Source organism: Carcharodon carcharias, chromosome 10 (assembly GCF_017639515.1).
Source record: "Carcharodon carcharias isolate sCarCar2 chromosome 10, sCarCar2.pri, whole genome shotgun sequence".
Taxonomy (NCBI): Eukaryota; Metazoa; Chordata; class Chondrichthyes; order Lamniformes; family Lamnidae; genus Carcharodon; species Carcharodon carcharias.
Genome location: NC_054476.1, coordinates 29,690,809 through 29,708,498, shown reverse-complemented (window position 1 = coordinate 29,708,498; position 17,690 = coordinate 29,690,809).

Genomic DNA, 17,690 nt, shown 5'->3' with positions numbered 1-17,690 from the left:
TTCAGTTGTACAGGGCATTGGTGAGACCACATCTTGAGTACTGTGTACAGTATTGGATTCCTTATTTAAGAAAAGATGTAAATGCATTGGAAGCAGTTCAGAGAAGGTTTACTAGATTAATACCTGGAATGGATGGGTTGTCTTATGAGGAAAGGCTGGACAGGCTAGGCTTGTACCTGCTGGAGTTTAGAAGATTAAGAGGTGACTTGATTGAAACATGTAAAAGTCTGAGGGGACTTGACAGGGTAGATGTGGAAAGGATGTTTGCTCTTGTGGGAGAATCTAGAATGTTGGGCCACTGCTTAAAAATAAAAAAAAAATAAATTAAGATAGAAATGAGGAAACCTGGGGGGAAATTCAGAGTGGAGAGGAGAAAAACTGGCAGTGGGATGTAGAGAAGGATTAATTGATAAAGAGGATATATCAGAGAGTTGTGTCAAGGTAAATAGAATACCTGGGAGAGTTTGATAGAATTAGGGAAGGCAATAGTAAGTCATTAGATGGGAAAAGAATAAGGGGGAAAGTAAAAATGCCTAAATGCTAATATGTATGTGTGCATATGCATGGGGTGTGGTTCATAAGATTGGTGAACTACAGGCACAGACTGACAAATGGAATTATGATATTATTGTTATAACAGAGACCTGGCTCAAAGAAGGCCAGGACTGGGTGTTAAATATTCCTGGGTACAAGGTGTTTAGGAGAGACAGGAAAGAAAGAAAAGGGTGGAATGGGGGGGATGGGGGGATAGTGGCAGTATAGATTTAAGATGGCACTACAGTACTGGAGTGAGAAGATGTTCCAGAGGGGTCAGGAGCAGAATATCTCTGGCTAGAGGTAAGTAATGAAAAAGGTACAATAACATTGATCAATGCAATATATATACCACCAATAGAAGAGATATAGGGAAACAAGTTTTCAAAGAAATTACAGAGAGGTGCAACAATTATAGATTAATTATAATGGGAGACTTCAATTATCCAAATATAGACTGGGATAGGAATAGTGCAAAAGGACAAGAGGGGCAAGAGTTCCTGGAATGTGTTCAAGATAATTTTCTGCAGCTGTATGTTTCCAGTCCAACGAGAGGTCAGGCACTGTTGGACCTGGTTCTGGGGAATGAGTTGGCCCAAGTGAATGAAACATCAGTGGGAGAACACTTAGGGGACAGTGACCATTGTATCATAAGGTTGTATCATAAGGCCATGGAAAATGACAAGGAACAATCCAGAGCAGGGATAATTAATTGAGGGAAAGCCAGTTTCGATGGGATGAGAATGCATCCATGTCGAGTGAGTTGGAATTGAATGCTGGCTGAACAATGGGCCACCTTCAAAAAAAAGTATTGCAGGCAACGTCATGGTATATTCCCTTGAAGGGGGGAAGTAGGGCAAATAAACCCAATGCGCTTGGATGATGACAGGGAAGAAGAGCACATATGACAGATGTCAGGTAGAAAACATAATGGAGAATCAGGCTGAATACAGAAGGAACAGAAGGGAAGTGAAAAAACTAATAAGAAAAGCAAGGAGAGAGCATGAAATAAGACTGGCAGCTAACATAAAAGCAAAAGCATATAAATAATAAAGGGCGGTAAAAGAAGGAGTAGAGCTGATTAGGAATAAAAAAAATGACTTGCACGTGGAGGTGGGAGAAATAAGTGGAGGTATTAACCAAGTGCTTTGCATCTGTCTTTACAAAGGAAGAAGATGCTACCCAGGCTGAGGTGAGAGGGGAGGTAACTGGTACACTAAAAGAATTTACAATTGAGAAGGAGGAGATGTTAGAAAGGCTATCTAAAATAGATAAGGTACCAGGACCGGATAAGATTCATCCAAGGGTACTGAGTGAAGTGAGAGTGGAAATTGCAGAGGCACTAATGATAACCTTCCAGTCTTCCTTAGACACAGGTGTAGTGCCAGAGGACTGGAGCATTGCAAATGCATTGTTCAAAAAGGGGTGCAAGGATAAAGCAGGCAACTCCAGACCAGTCAGTTTGACATCAGTGGTAGGGAAACGTCTGGAAACTATAGTTTGGGACAAAATCAACAGTCATTTAGACAAGTGCAGGATAGTTAAAGAAACTCAGCATGGATTCATTAAAGGAAAATTATATTTCACTAACTTGCTGAAGTTTTTTGAGGAGGTAACAGAGAAAGTTGATAAGGACATCACTGATGATATGGTATATATGGATTTTCAAAAATGTTTTGATACAGTGCCACACAACAGACTTGTGAGCAAAATTTTAGCTCATGAAATAAAAGGGTAAGTAGGCACTTGGACAAGAAATTGGCTGAGTGACAGGAAACATAGAGTAGTGATAAATGGTTGTTTTTCAAATTGGAGGAAGGTTTGTAGTGGTGTTCCCCAGGGGTCAATGTTGGGACCCTTGCTCTTCCTGATATATTTTAATGGCCTAGACTGTGGCGTTCAGGGCATGATTGCAGATGATATAAAGATTGTAAATGTTGTCAACTGTGATGGGGATATTCTTGCACTTCAAAAGGAATAGACATGTGGTGGATTGGGCAGACAAGTGATAGATGAACAAAAACAAAAATACCTGGATAAACTCAGCAGGTCTGACAGCATCTGCGGAGAGGAACACAGTTAACATTTCAAGTCCATATGACTCTTCAGCTCTCCTTAGTTCAGTTGAAGATTCATACGGACTCGAAACGTTAACTGTGTTCCTCTCCGTAGATGCTGTCAGACATGCTGAGTTTTTCTGGTTATTTTTGTTTTTGTTTTGGATTTCCAGCATCCGCAGTTTTTTGCTTTTATCTAAGCGATAGATGTTCAACGCAGAGAATTGTGAGGTGATTCATTCTGGCAGGAAGAATATGGTGAGACAGTGTAAAATAAAGGGGGAGCCTATAAAGGGGGTGCAGGAACAGAGGGACATTGGTGTATAGGTACATAAGTCATTGAAGATGGCAGGACATGTTGAGTGAGCAGTTAATAAAACATATAGGCCTGAATTTTTAGCTTGGCGGGTGAGCATGATCGGCTGGCCCGAGATCGGCCAGGGAACAAACCGTCAACTGCGATCAGCCCCCAACTGCAATTTCATGCTGGCTGGCCAATTAACGGCCAGCCAGGGCAACTGTGTGCTGAAAAGCTCAGTGCTGCTGGGGTGGGGGTGGGGGGTGGGTGGGAAATGATGTGAACCCAGGCGTGGGCGAGCGCTGAGAGAAAGCTCACTGAAGGCAGAGCTGCCTCAGGGAGCTGCAGACCCAAAAACCGTGAAGTAAAGCTTTGAAAATCAGGAAGAAAATGTCCAAGCATCACAATTAGGCACTGCAACGTATCGATGATAAAATATGCTGTCCATGGACTTTTATTTTTATTTTATTTAATAACAGAAAACTCATCCCGCCCTTGGGTGAGATGTCATGAAAAACCTGTCATGCAAAGTCTGCCTGACTGGTTGGCCAGACCACGAAATATTGGAGACAATTGTGCCATTAATGGGCTAAATTGCCCAATTAATTGTCGGCAGGAGCACTTCCAACTTTTGCCTGTGCCCGCCGACTGAAATATCATGCGATTTCATGCCTGATCATGTTGGGCATGTGCCTGCCCAATCAGCATAAGATTCAACCCATAGTATCTTAGGCTTTATTAATAGGAGCATTGAGTACAACAGTAAGGAGATCATGTTGAACTTGTATAGGACACTAGTTATGCCTCATCTGGAGCACTGCGTCCCGTTCTGGGTGCCATACTTGAGGAAGGATGTGAAGGCATTGGAGAGAGTACGGAGGAGATTTGCAAGAATGATTTCAGGGAGGAAGAACTGTAGCTATGAGGATAGATTGGGACTATTTTCCTTGGAGTAAAGAAGGCTGAGAGGAGAATTGATAGAGGGATTCAAGATCCTGAGGGGTATGGATAGGGTAAATAGTGAGAAACTGTTCCCACTGAAGAGAGCATCAAGAACAAAAAGGCACAGGTTCAAAATAATTGGTGAAAGGAGTAAAAGTGATGTGAGGAAAATTTTTTTCTCTCAGAGGGTGTTTGGAGTCTGGAACAAACTTCCTGGGAGGATGGTAGAGGCAGGTTTGATCAAGGTATTCAAAAGGGAATTGGATTGCTACCTGAAAGGGAAGAATATGCAAGGTTATGGGGATAAGGCAGGGGAGTGGGACTAGGTAGAATGCTCTTTAAGAGAACCAGTGCAGACTCCATGTCCCAAATGGCCTCCTTCTGCACTGTACAGATTCTGTGATTCTGTGGTTCTTAACTATCATAAGTGGCTTCCCACCATGTTGATGTGGGTCCACAGCCTCACTGCCTGCCCACCAACCATTTAAGCCAGCCATCATTTCCTGCCCTTTGGAATCCTTCCCGCCTGCTATCACCCAATTCTGACGTCTTTCCTGCCATGAAATCCATTTATTTTGCCCCCAGAAATAACTTGTAATCAGGACAGCAACAGTTAAAAGTAAACAAAAGGGAAATGAGCTTAAAAAAGACAGGGATGTAATTCTATTCCTGGTTGAAAAATGGACAATTGCAAACTGGATACCGATTTTGTACTTTCCGTGATTTCTCATTGAAAAGTTAAAATTGGGTAACATATAACACATGTCGCCAGTTCGCCATTATCCATTTTTTCCTTGAGGAGTTTAAAGCTGAAATGATTCTGCGAATAAAAGAAATAAAAAGGATTAGTGCTTCAAAAGACAGATGGAGTGGCTGGGCTTCTCTGTCTCATCCATCTGTCCATCCTTCCAGCCAGCCAGCCACCCAGGCACCCAGCTACCCATGCTCTCCACACCTGAGCATATGAGGCAGGCCGACACACTAGTGCATCTCCTCCATGGGTCTTAGGAAATGAAGAATGATTGTCGGTTCTGCTCTGCTCCTTCCTGTCGTGTACCATCATGTCCTGCGGGAGAGATCGGAATGTCTGTGATTGGGTTGTACTGCATTTGAGTGATGTGCTTGCTGCCATAGCTATATAACTGGGGGCATTTGGAGGCAGCGAGAGGCCGGTGTGAGCCTGGCATCATTGGAAAATGTGTTGGGGGTGAAGTGTTGTGTCTGTATGTTAGGCATGAGTACTGAGTTCCAGGGATTGGTGCCGGGTGAGTGATGGAGGTGTGGTGTGTGGGGGAGATGGGCACTAAGTTGGCAGAGGGCATGATGTAAAGCTTTTCCTATATGTAGCCTCTGCTCCATCTCCTATCATCCTGAAGACCCAGAGGCACTGCCACTGCGGCCCTATACCTGTTGCAGCTGTTGTGTATACTCCTCCGCCATCACTGTGCAGATGCAGCAAAACTCTCTGCCAAATCCAGGAACCCACAACATCTCCAAAAACACTCTGCAATACTCTCTGACACTTTGCAAGAGAAAAACTTATGAAAAATGACCTCACCCCTGCAATTTGGGTGCCTGGCCCTTTAATGCCAGTACCTGGTCCATCCTACAGCAGCACATTTATTGATTGCAGAGAGAGAAAGAGAGAAAGAGAGAAAGAGAGGGTGACCTGCTTTTCATGACCACGGGACATCTCAAAGCGCTTTTCTGACAAGAAGTACTTTTGAAGTCACAGCTGTGATGTAGATCACTTCAGCAGGTTGGGGTGTATGATGTTAGGACAGCATCAATTCAAAGCTTTTCGGTGCAGACAGGGGATGCCCCGACACTTCTCCATGCAGAATACTGCACCAGCCACAAGAAGCAATGATGCTTGACACCCTAGAAAAGCAATGCTAGGCCTCCATAATGCAGCTGGGAGTGGACTACACAATGGAATTTTGCGGCCAAAGTTTCTGACACCACAGTGTCAGCCAGTGTCTGCAGCCAGGTGGGGCATATGGCAGGACTCACAGAAAATAATCTACCCTACAGCAAACAAAGTCCATTTACAGAGTCTATTTAAAAAGATTCACTATGACTGAAGCTACAGCAGCATTGCCCGATAAAACCAACAAAATGCAGTCAGTGGAGGATAGTTACATAATAAAAATGATGTGCATAGAATCAATCCCAGTCACTTACACCAGTCTAGTCTCCAGGTGTGATTGAAAGTGCAATCATCTCCTTTCTGGGTGGGATTAGTACGTCACTTTATGCGGTGCTGAAATAATAGAATAATATGATTGGTGCACTTTCAAAGCAAAACATCCCACCTCCCAGACTCTGCCCCAGCAATAACTTGCCAAAGAGTTGCTGAATTTTCTGTAAGCTCCAGTTAGATGCCTTGGCGCACCTTGAACTAAGAATCAATATTGTAAGTATGCACTCTGGGTGGGGGAATTCAATGTCCGTCACCAAGAGTGGCTCAGTAGCACTGCCATTGACCAAGATGGCCAAGTCCTAAAAGACAGGGTCTGCGGCAGGTGCTGAGGGAACCAACAAGAGGGAAAAACCCACTTGACCCTATCTTCACCACTCTGCCTATTGCAGATGCCTCTGTCCATGATTGTATTTTTTTTATTCATTCAAGAGCTGTGGGCGTTGCTGGCTGGGCCAGCATTTATTGCCGATTCCTAATTGCCCTTGAAAAGGTGGTGTTGAGCTGCCTTCTTGAAATGCTGCAGTCTATGTGGTGTAGGTACATCCACAGTGCTGTTAGGGAGAGAGTTCCAGGATGTTGACCCAGCAACTATGAAGGAACGGTGATATATTTCCAAGTCAGGTTGGCGTGTGACTTGGAGGGAAACTTCCAGGTGGTGGTGTTCCCATCTGTCTGCTGCCCTTGTCCTTCTAGATGGTAGGGGTTGTGGGTTTGGAAGTTGTTGACAAAGGACCCTTGGTGAGTTTCTGCAGTGCATCTTATAGACGGTACACACTGCTGCCACTATGCGTCAGTGGTGGAGGGAGTAAATGTTTATGGATTGGGTGCCAATCTAGCAGGCTGCTTTGCCCTGGATGATGTCAAGTTTCTTGAGTGTTGTAGGAGCTGCACTCATCCAGGTGAGTGGGGAATATTCCATCACACTCCCGACGTGCCTTGTAGATGGTGGACAGGGTTTGGGGAATCAGGAGGTGAGTTGCTTGTCACAGGATTCCTAGCCTCCGACCTTCTCTTGTAGCCACAGTATTTATATGGCTAGTCCAGTTCAGTTTCTGGTCAATGGTAATCCCCAGGATGTTGATAGTGGGGAATTCAGCAATGGTAATGCCATTGAATGTCAAGGGGCGATGGTTAGATTCTCTCTGGCTGCAGTTGCGAGGTGTGAATGTTACTTGCCACTTGTCAGCCCAAGCCTGCATATTGTCCAGGTCTTGCTGCATTTGGACATGGACTGCTTCAGTATCTGAGGAGTCGCAAATGTTGTTGAACATTGTGCAATCATCATCGAACATCCCCACTTCCGACCTTATGATAGAGGGCCGTCATTGATGAAGCAGCTAAGGATGGTTGGGCCTAGAACCTAGTATTGGTAGGCATGATGACAGTACAATCCTTGTGGAGACAATGTCCTGTCTTCACAATGAGGACACTCTGCATTGTGTTATGTGACAGTACCACCATGCTAAATGCATTAGATTTCCAACAGATCCAGAAACTCAAACCTGGGCAACCATGAGGCACTGTGGGCAATCAGCAGCAGCAGAATTGTACTCAAACACAATCTGTAACCTCATGGCCTGGCATATCCCCCAGTCTACCATTACCATCAAGCCAGGGTTTCAACCCTGATTCAATGAAAAGTGCACGAGAGCATGTCAGGACAAGTACCAAGGATACCTAAAAATGAGGTGTCAACCTGGTGAAGCTATAACACAGGACTACGTGTGTGCCAAACAGCTGAAGCAGCAAGTGATAGACAGAGCTAGGCAATCCCACAACCAACGGATCAGATCTAAGCTCTGCAGTCCTGCTATATCCAGCCATGAATAGTGGTGGATAATTTAACAACTAACAGGAGGAGGAGGCTCCACAAATTTCCCCATCCTCAATGATGGGTTAGCCCAGCACATCAGTGCAAAATACAAGACTGAAGATTTGCAACCATCTTCAGCCAGAAGTGCCCAGTGGATGATCCACCTTGGCCTCCTCCTGAGGTTGCAATCACCATGGGTGCCAGTCTTCAGTCAATTTGATTCTCCCAACATAATATTATGAAAGGGCTGAAGGCACCGACTACTGCAAAGGCTATGGGCCCTGACAACATTCAGGCAATAGTACTGAAGACTTGTGCTCCAGAATGAGTCATACACCTAGCCAAGCTGTTCCGGTACAGCTGCATCCCCCTGGAAATGAGGAAAATTGCCAGGTATGTCCTGTGTACAGAAACAGGACAAATCCAGACCAGCCTGTAACTAGCCATCAGTCTACTCTCGATCATCAGCAAAATAATGGCAGGGGTCGTCAGCAGTGCTGTCATGTGGCACTGATATAGCATAACCTGCTCACTGATGTTCAGTTTAGGTTCTGCCAGGACCACTCAGCTCCTGACCACATTACAGCCTTGGTCCAAATATGGACAAAAGAGCTGAACTCAAGAGGTGAGGTGAGAGTGCCTGCCTGCCCTTGACAGGCAGCATTTGACTGAGTGTGGCATCAAGCAATTCCAGCAAAACCAAAGTCAATGTGACTCCTTATTGGTTGGAGTCATACCTGGTACAAATGAAGATGGTTGTGGTTCTTGGAGGCCAATCAGCTCAGTCCCACGGTATCACTTCAGGAGTTCCTCAGGGTAGTGTCCTCGATCCAAACATCTTCAGCTGCTTCCATCATAAGGTCAGAAGTGGGGATGTTCACTGATGGTTGCACAATGTTCAGCACCATTCACGGCTCCTCAGATACTAAAGCTGTCCGTGCTCTTATCATGACCTGGATAACATACAGGCTTGGACTGATAAGTGGCAAGTTATGTTCACAGCACACATGTGCCAGGCAATGACCATCTTCAAGAAGAGAGAATCTAACAATCCCCATATCAATACCATGGCTACAAGAGCAGCTCAGAGGCTGGGAATTCTATAAGAGAGTAACTCACCTTCTGACTCTCAAAGCCTGTCCACCATCTACAAAGCGCAAGCCAGGAGTGTGATGGAATATTTTCCACTTGGCTGGATGAGGGCACCACCAACAATATTCAAGAAGTTCAACACCATCCAGCTTGCCTGATTGGCACCCCATCCATCATCTTAAATATTCACTCCCTCCACCACAGGTGCACAATGGTATCAGTGTGTACCATCTAACAAGCTCCAGCGCACCAACTCTCCACGGCTCCTTCAACAGCACCTCCCAAATACATGAGCTCTACCACCTAGAAGGATAAGGATAGCAGATGCATGGGAACACCACCATCTGATAGTTGTCCTCCAAGCCAGCGTCCTGACTTGGAACTATCAGCATTCGTTCACTGTCGCTAGGCAGACACAACCTTCTGTAGCTTTCTGATTAAGAGGTGAGGATGTTAAAATTGAGCTATTAAACTACAGAATATTATAAATATTCACTGTCTTACTAGACTTTTGATAGAGTAGAAAGGGCAAAGTCCTGAAGCACATGAACCATCTGGCAGGTAATTTCAACATTCTCAAATTACGCATTGTGTTTATAGTAGTGTTTAATCATTGCATTGGTGGAAGAGCCAAGCTAAAAGGTTGGCAACTTCTCACACAATGCATTGTGGTGTAACATTGCCAGCTGATGTGTTAAGATCCATGAAAATGAAAATGCTTTGATTACTTAAATACTTTGCTTAATTGTGTTTTGAATATATATTGCAAACAATGTTCCCTTTAAAATGTAGTTGTTGTGCACAGCCAGTTTTTTTGTTGCTTGGTATTTATCAGAGAACAAGTACCTCCTAGGCTGCTGCGTGGCCTTGCACTGGTGCAATTTAGCAGGTACACTGGCTGCAATAAACCTTTGTATATAGCACAAAGAATAAAAACAGCAAAGGAGAATTATTATGAATCATAGACTCATGGGATTATAGATTGATACATCATGGAAGGAGCTTTACTCGAACGAATGTTGTGCAGACAGGCACAAGAGTCTGTACTGTATTTCCCTAGCACCTCCACATGCTCACACCGAAACATTGCACTCCAGTTAGTCTTTGGAATATGGTTTTCGGACAGCCACTGTTCAAATAAGAACCGATGTTTTTGGAAGTACCCCTATTTCTATGGCTGATTATTTCCCATTTGATTATGTGCTGGAGCCAGCAGGCATTTTGAGATGAAGGATATTTGATATGACAGCAAAATAGATGTCATCACCCTTTTACCATTAATATGGCAGTCGCAACAAAACTCACCATGGTTTTAGAAACTGTTTGTGAAGTCATATTTCTCAGCATTAAGTAAACAATGATTGATTGAGAATCCACCTAAATCTCTCCCTGTTAAGGTGGTCTGGTGGCAAAAGCCACAATGGTGACCTTGTGCTATCCTTTGGTTAAAGTAGCCATCGGGTCCAGTGATGTAAGCAGAACCCAGTCTGTATATACAAAGAATAAGCTTCCAGAAAGGTAGGTTACAATCAGCACCTGTGAGCAGAAACTCAGCAGGTAGGTCCTTGGGTTATTTTAACTGTCTGTCTGCTCATGGGCAGGATTAAAATCATCTCTAAGACCCAATATCATAATGTGTGCTCTCAGTAATACCTTTAGACGTCACCATTTTTCATGGCAGAAACCATAATGCAGATTTTTTTAAAAAATCATTCATGGAATGTGGGCTTTGCCCACTGGGCCAGCATTTATTGCCCATCCCTAGTTGCCCTTGGTGGTGAGCTGCCTTCTTGAACTGCTGCAGTCCATGTGGTGTATGTACACCCACAGTCCTGGTAGGAAGGGAGTTCCAGGATTTTGACCCAGTGACAGTGAAGGAACGGTGATGGATATCCAAGTCAGAATGCTGAGTGACTTGGAGGGAACTTCCATGTGGTGGTGTTCCCATCTATCTGCTGCCCTTGTCCTTCTAGATGGTAGTGGTCGTGGGTTTGGAATGTGCTGTCTAAGGAGCCTTGGTGAATCCCTTCAGTGCATCTTGTAGATCGTACACACTGTTGCTACTGTGGATGGAATGAATGTTTTTGGATGCAGTGTCAATCAAGCAGGCTGCTTTGTCCTGGACGGTGTCAAGCTTCTTGAGTGTTGTGGGAGCTGCACCCATCCAGGCAAGTAGGGAGTATTCCATCACACTCCTGACTTGCACCTTGTAGATGGTGGACAAGCTTTGGGGAGTCAGGAGGTGAGTTACTCATCATAGGATTCCTAGCCTCTGACCCGCTCTTGTAGCCACAGTATTTATATGGCTGGTCAAGTTCAGTTTCTGGTCAATGATAACCTCCCAGGATGTTGATAGTGGGGGATTCAGTGATGAAAATGCTTTTGAATATCGAGGGGCAATGGCTAGACTCTCTTGTTGGAGATAGTCATTGCCTGGTAGTTTTGTGGCACAAATGTTACTTGCCACTTGTCAGCCCAAACCTGGATATTGTCCAGGCCTTGCTGCATTTGGACATGGACTGCTTCAGTATCCAAGGAGTCGCAAATGGTGCTGAACATTGTGCAACCATCAGCGAACATCCCCACTTCTGATCTTATGATGGAAGGAAGGTCATTGATGAAGCAGCTGAAGATGGTTGGGCCAAGGACACTACCCTGAGGAAGTCATGCAGTGATTGTCCTGGAGCTGAGATGACTGACATCCAACAACCAGATTGATCAGGTTTTTACTTTCACCTGTGCAACTGATAATTTGCTACAAATTTGTTGAGGCTACACTTCATGAAGGTCCACAGAAGATGGTTTCACCTCATCCTTTACCAATCCGTGTAAGATATATTCTTAAAAAGGGATGTTTTAAACTTTGTGAACTAATTTGATCCTAGTTGATATGTGCTGCAAGAACCGTTATGTTTCTTACTGCTTTGACATACTATTCAACCTTGAAATAATTCCATTTTATATTTTACTCTTTACACATTGATCTTGTGACTTCCCATTTTCTCCCTTTTGAAGGAGATGAAAGAATGAAAGGCTGAAATGAAGCTGACTATACAAAATCCTACTAAATGGCAATGGTTGTCGAGTTCATTGGACAACTTACTGTATTATCTTAAATGTTGCTGGTAACATAAAAATCAGCTGATCATTTTCTTTTTGAGTTTTGTACTCTTTGAGATTTGAAAAGTTAATGCTGTGGAATGGAACATTTTACACTTCATGCACACAAGCTTAGATTTTACAATCAGCTGTGACATAACACAAGCAGTACTCCATCGACTTTAAAATAACATTTTTTAAATAACGCTCGCGCATTCCATAGCTTTTGTGATTTGAAAAATAAGTTACTCAGTTTGAAGTGTAGCTATGTGCATGAATATTCATTAATAGGGAGGCAGTTACCTATCTAAAAGAAAGATTTTTAAAATTCATTCACAGCAGCATTTATTGTCCATCCCTAGTTTCCCTTGAGAAGCTGGTGGTGAGCTGCCTTCTTGAACCGCTGCAGTCCACATGGCGTAGGTACACCCAAAGTGCTGTTAGGAAGAGAGTTCCAGGATTTTGACCCAACGACAGTGAAGGAATGGCGATATATTTCAAAGTCAGGATGGTGTGTGACTTGAAGGGGAACTTCCAGGTGGTGGTGTTCCCATCTATCTGCTGCCCTTGTCCTTCTAGATGGTAGTGGTCATGGGTTTGGATGGTGCTATCTATGGAACCTTGGTGAATTCCTGCAGTACATCTTGTAGATGGTACACACTGCGCTACTGTGCGTCAGTGGTGGAGGGAGTGAATGTTTGTGGATGGGGTGCCAATCAAGTGGGCTGCTTTGTCCTGGACAGTGTCAAGCTTCTTGAGTGTTGTGAGAGCTGCACTTGTATTTCCAAAGCACTTCTGACAACCTCAAGACATCCAAAAGCACTTTGCAGCTGATGAAATACTTTTGGAGTGTAGCCACTGTTGGACTGTAGGCAATGTGGCAGCTAATTTGTGTGTAGCAAGCGCCCACAGACAGCAACATGATTATGGCCAGATAATCTGTTTTTTAGTGATGTTGCCTGGTCAGCCCGTCTGCTCTCATCCCAGATGTGGGCAACTTAAGGGCTGATTCTTGCCTAGTTGCAATTTTCAGGCTGGCAGGAGGTTAACAGGCTTGTGCCTAGGGAGAAAGGGGAGGCAGGTCCCTCATAGGGTCCCTTTCCTGATCGGGACCCCTTCCAAGGTCTGCCCACCCCATGTTCCTCCTCTCCCCTGTACCCCAACATAGGACTCACTCACATTAACATATACATAATAAAAATTATGTCAAAGCATTTTTATTTTAAAAAAAATTATTGTCGGAAACCTCAACCCGCCTGTGGATGAGATTTCCTCCAAAAAACAAAGGCTGCCTGGCCGATTCGCCAGCCTGCCGACCGTGAGGTTGGACAGGCAGCGAAAAAACGCTGTTAATTAACACTTTAACAATCTTAATAGGCCTCTTAATTGTTGGCAGGCGCACTGATGACTCTTGCGTGCGCCCACTGACCGAAATATCGCGTGAGTGCGCGATGATGTTGGGATGCTCGGCCGACGTCATTGCACACTATTTTACACCCGATCGGGTCAGGCACATGCCCGCCCACAAGACGTAAAGTTCTGCCCTTAGTTTCAGTCATTTAAAATTTGATTACCCACACCTGGTGGATTGACATGATGATTTAAAATGCTGATTTTTTTTCGATAAACCCGATTGTTTAAATGGCACCGAATTACCACTTTTTTTAAAGGAAATATTTTTAAAAGGAAGTTAAAGGTTTTAAAAACCTGCCCTATCACACGGTTTTATGAAAGTTTTTGCGTCTGGTGATATGCAAATGAGCTTTTCAAAACGGGTGCAATTTTGGGCCCACTTTGCACCAGAATTGCCAATTTCACCCAAAGCAGAACCTCTACTTCAAGATGGGCAGCAATAAATCCAGTAAGAATTCAGGAACAATCTCTTCACCCAGATAATGGTTAGAATGTGGAACTTGCTACTACATGGAGTGGTTGAGGTGAATAGCACAGGAAAGCTAGATAAATACATGAGGGGGAAAATAGTCAAATAATACCCTGATAATTTTAGATGAATTAAGTATGGGAGGAGGCTTATATGGAGCATAAACACTAGTATAGACCCGTTGAGTTCAATGGTCTGTTCCTGAGCTGTAAATTCCAAGTATTTTGCAGCGCTGATCAGAAAAATCAAGTCTGAGTGTCAGCATCGAACATGCCAAATTAGGTACTCTACTTTTTCACCACAATGTATTTCAACCCTGAATCTGAAGAGTTTCTCTCCAAGTGTAATGTTTTCCATTTCAACATCATTATTCTTGTATGCCAGAATGCCAATTAGTGTTAGGCTATTATCCATTAGACTCTGGAATCTCATGCTCAACCTAATTTCTGGAAGTTCTAATTTATGGACGCACTATAAAACAGGGAAATTTTAGGCCAATTTCAGAAAAAACTTCATGGGAAATTCCACCCTGATTCCCTAGAACAGTCAAGCAAGGAGGCCAGGGTTGCCCACGATGCATTATGTTTGAACTCACCACCCACCCAGCTCTATATATTCATTGGAATGAGGCATGCCTGCATACAGCGTGAGATGGAAACAAAATATTATGAATGCTGGAAACCTGAAATAAAAAGACAAATTGTTGGGAAATACTCAGCAGGTCTGGCAGCATCTGTGGAGAGAAAAAGAGAGTTTACATTCGAGTTGAATATGATTCTTCTGCAGACGTCTGAAGAAGAATAATATTCAACTCGAAATGTTAACTGTTTCTCTCTCCACAGATGCTGCCCGACCTACAATGTGAGATGATTGTCCACATTGTCACCCACTTTTCCTCCTGCGTTTTCCCTCCACGCCTTTAAATTCCTTCTCAAACAATTTGAAATGAGAAGGTAAATAGATTCAGGAGTGAGCCCTGGGTGATGCTCCATCCAAGGTGTATGTATGTTCTTTTTTGTCCCAATGGTGAACCACCCTGCATCTACTCCTCCAGACAGCCTGACTTGAATTTATGAACTTCTCATATGAGGTGCTGCATGTCATATAACTCTGGGCTTCAAAGCATTGATAAAAAAATGGTACAACTATATTGGCGCACCAGTGTTGATATACCTATATTGGTACACCCATGCTGCTAAATCATTGACTTGCCAACCATCAAACTTCACTTTGCAAATGGCACTAGATTTTATTACTAGATTATTTTCCCAGCACATTGAAATAACCTCAGTTTTCCCAGTCAATAAATGACTTTCGTCCTGATTTTATACAATTGCTTTAATTGCTAAGTAAATATGCCACCGTTCACTTGTAGATTGGTAAAAACTTATTTCCGTTAAACAAATTTGTACCTGCTGTAATTTTTGGTTACAATAAGTAATGTAATAATGAGCATTTGGAAGAAATTGAATGTTAATTCAGCTATAAGCAATGAGTCTTTTAGAGCACAATAAATGCGGTTTGTAATTTATTTTGTGTAATTTATTTGGAAGATGTATCTGATTTGAGCTACGTGTGATTCTTATAGCTACAATCATATTTTAAAAGATATCAAATATGCATTGCCTGATACAGAAGTACTTTGGCATTTAAGAACAGTTTTATGTGTATCATTCTCAACAATAGGCTGAATGTCTAAACCACTGAAGTTACATCATACGAACATTCTCTCCATTACAATGTTCACATCATTATGGAAATAAAGGGCACTAAAATCACCTGAAACTATAGCATTGAGCTTCATTGAAAGAGTGAAACACAATAGCCAGGATTTTATGGCCCTGCTGTGACATGTCTCCCCCCCAGCGGATGTCGAGCCATTTAAACCTCCATTCAGTTCAGCGGGACTGCAATATCCCGCCAGGCCAGAGGGGCCTTAAATCCTGGCCAATAGGTTAGTACGACTACCATTTTGACAGATATCAGTAACTCAAAACTCACAAACCTCACTTCAGAAAGGTTTGTAAAAAACAAAAAACTGCGGATGCTGGAAATCCAAAACAAAAACAAAAACAGAATTACCTGGAAAAACTTAGCAGGTCTGGCGGCATCGGCGGAGAAGAAAAGAGTTGACGTTTCGAGTCCTCGTGACCCTTCGACAGAACTTGAGTTCGAGTCCAAGAAAGAGTTGAAATATGAGCTGGTTTAAGGTGTGTGTGTGGGGGGCGGAGAGAGGGAGAGAGGTGGAGTGGGGGTGTGGTTGTAGGGACAAACAAGCAGTGATAGAAGCAGATCATCAAAAGATGTCAACAACAATAATACAAAAGAACACATAGGTGTTAAAGTTAAAGTTGGTGATATTAGCTAAACGAATGTGCTAATTAAGAATGGATGGTAGGGCACTCAAGGTATAGCTCTAGTGGGGGTGGGGAGAGCATAAAAGATGTAATAAATAAATAAATAAATATTTTTTTTTTCTTTTTCTCTTTTTATAATGGAAATAGGTGGGAAAAGGAAAATCTATATAATTTATTGGAAAAAAAAGAAAAGGAAGGGGGAAACAGAAAGGGGGTGGGGATGGGGGAGGGAGCTCACGACCTAAAGTTGTTGAATTCAATATTCAGTCCGGATGGCTGTAAAGTGCCTAGTCGGAAGATGAGGTGTTGTTCCTCCAGTTTGCGTTGGGCTTCACTGGAACAATGCAGCAAGCCAAGGACAGACATGTGGGCAAGAGAGCAGGGTGGAGTGTTAAAATGGCAAGTGACAGGGAGGTTTGGGTCATTCTTGCGGACAGACCGCAGGTGTTCATCCTACCATCCATTCTTAATTAGCACATTCGTTTAGATAATATCACCAACTTTAACTTTAACACCTATGTGTTCTTTTGTATTATTGTTGTTGACATCTTTTGATGATCTGCTTCTATCACTGCTTGTTTGTCCCTACAACCACACCCCCACTCCACCTCTCTCTCTCTCCCTCTCTCTCCGCCCCCCACACACACACCTTAAACCAGCTTATATTTCAACTCTTTCTTGGACTCGAACTCAAGTTCTGTCGAAGGGTCATGAGGACCTGAAACGTCAACTCTTTTCTTCTCCGCCGATGCTGCCAGACCTGCTGAGTTTTTCCAGGTAATTCTGTTTTTGTTTTTGTTTCAGAAAGGTTTGTATTTGCTTCACATGCTTTTTGATTAGACCCTGATTACCTTATCACGGATTCTGTTACCGTATTGGATATTATTCTCACAAAATGGACAGGTCTCAAGAGCCTATTTGAAGACAAGAGCCTTGCAGCATTGTGAAAAGCTGCTGAGTTAGTAACATTACAGCGCAAAGTGAACTTGAAACGCATCAACAAGCCTTCCCCAGGATGCTTTGTAAACACAGCACTTGTACCTTTTCCTAGCGACTTGGATGTGAAATCGTATGGATCAAGAAGTTAATTAAAGTTTTCTTTTCCTTTTGATCAAAAGAATGTTCTGTTGGGCAAATTTGGAAACAGCTGGTTAGTTTTTGTTCTTTACTTTATTCGGTGATAATATCAGTTGAGCTAAGTGAAATCTTTTTTATGAAATTGGGCTCCCTGTGCTACCTGATAGCTACTAATTGCTGCAAATACATTTCTGAATTGCAAATTTTCTGCACTGATAAAAACTTTGATTGCCTGTCAGCTACACATAAGAGAAGATCACCAGTGCTAAATGAGGTGTTCCACGCATGAATAATAATGCTTGATGAATTATTCAGAAAAGAATGCTTGAATGAAGC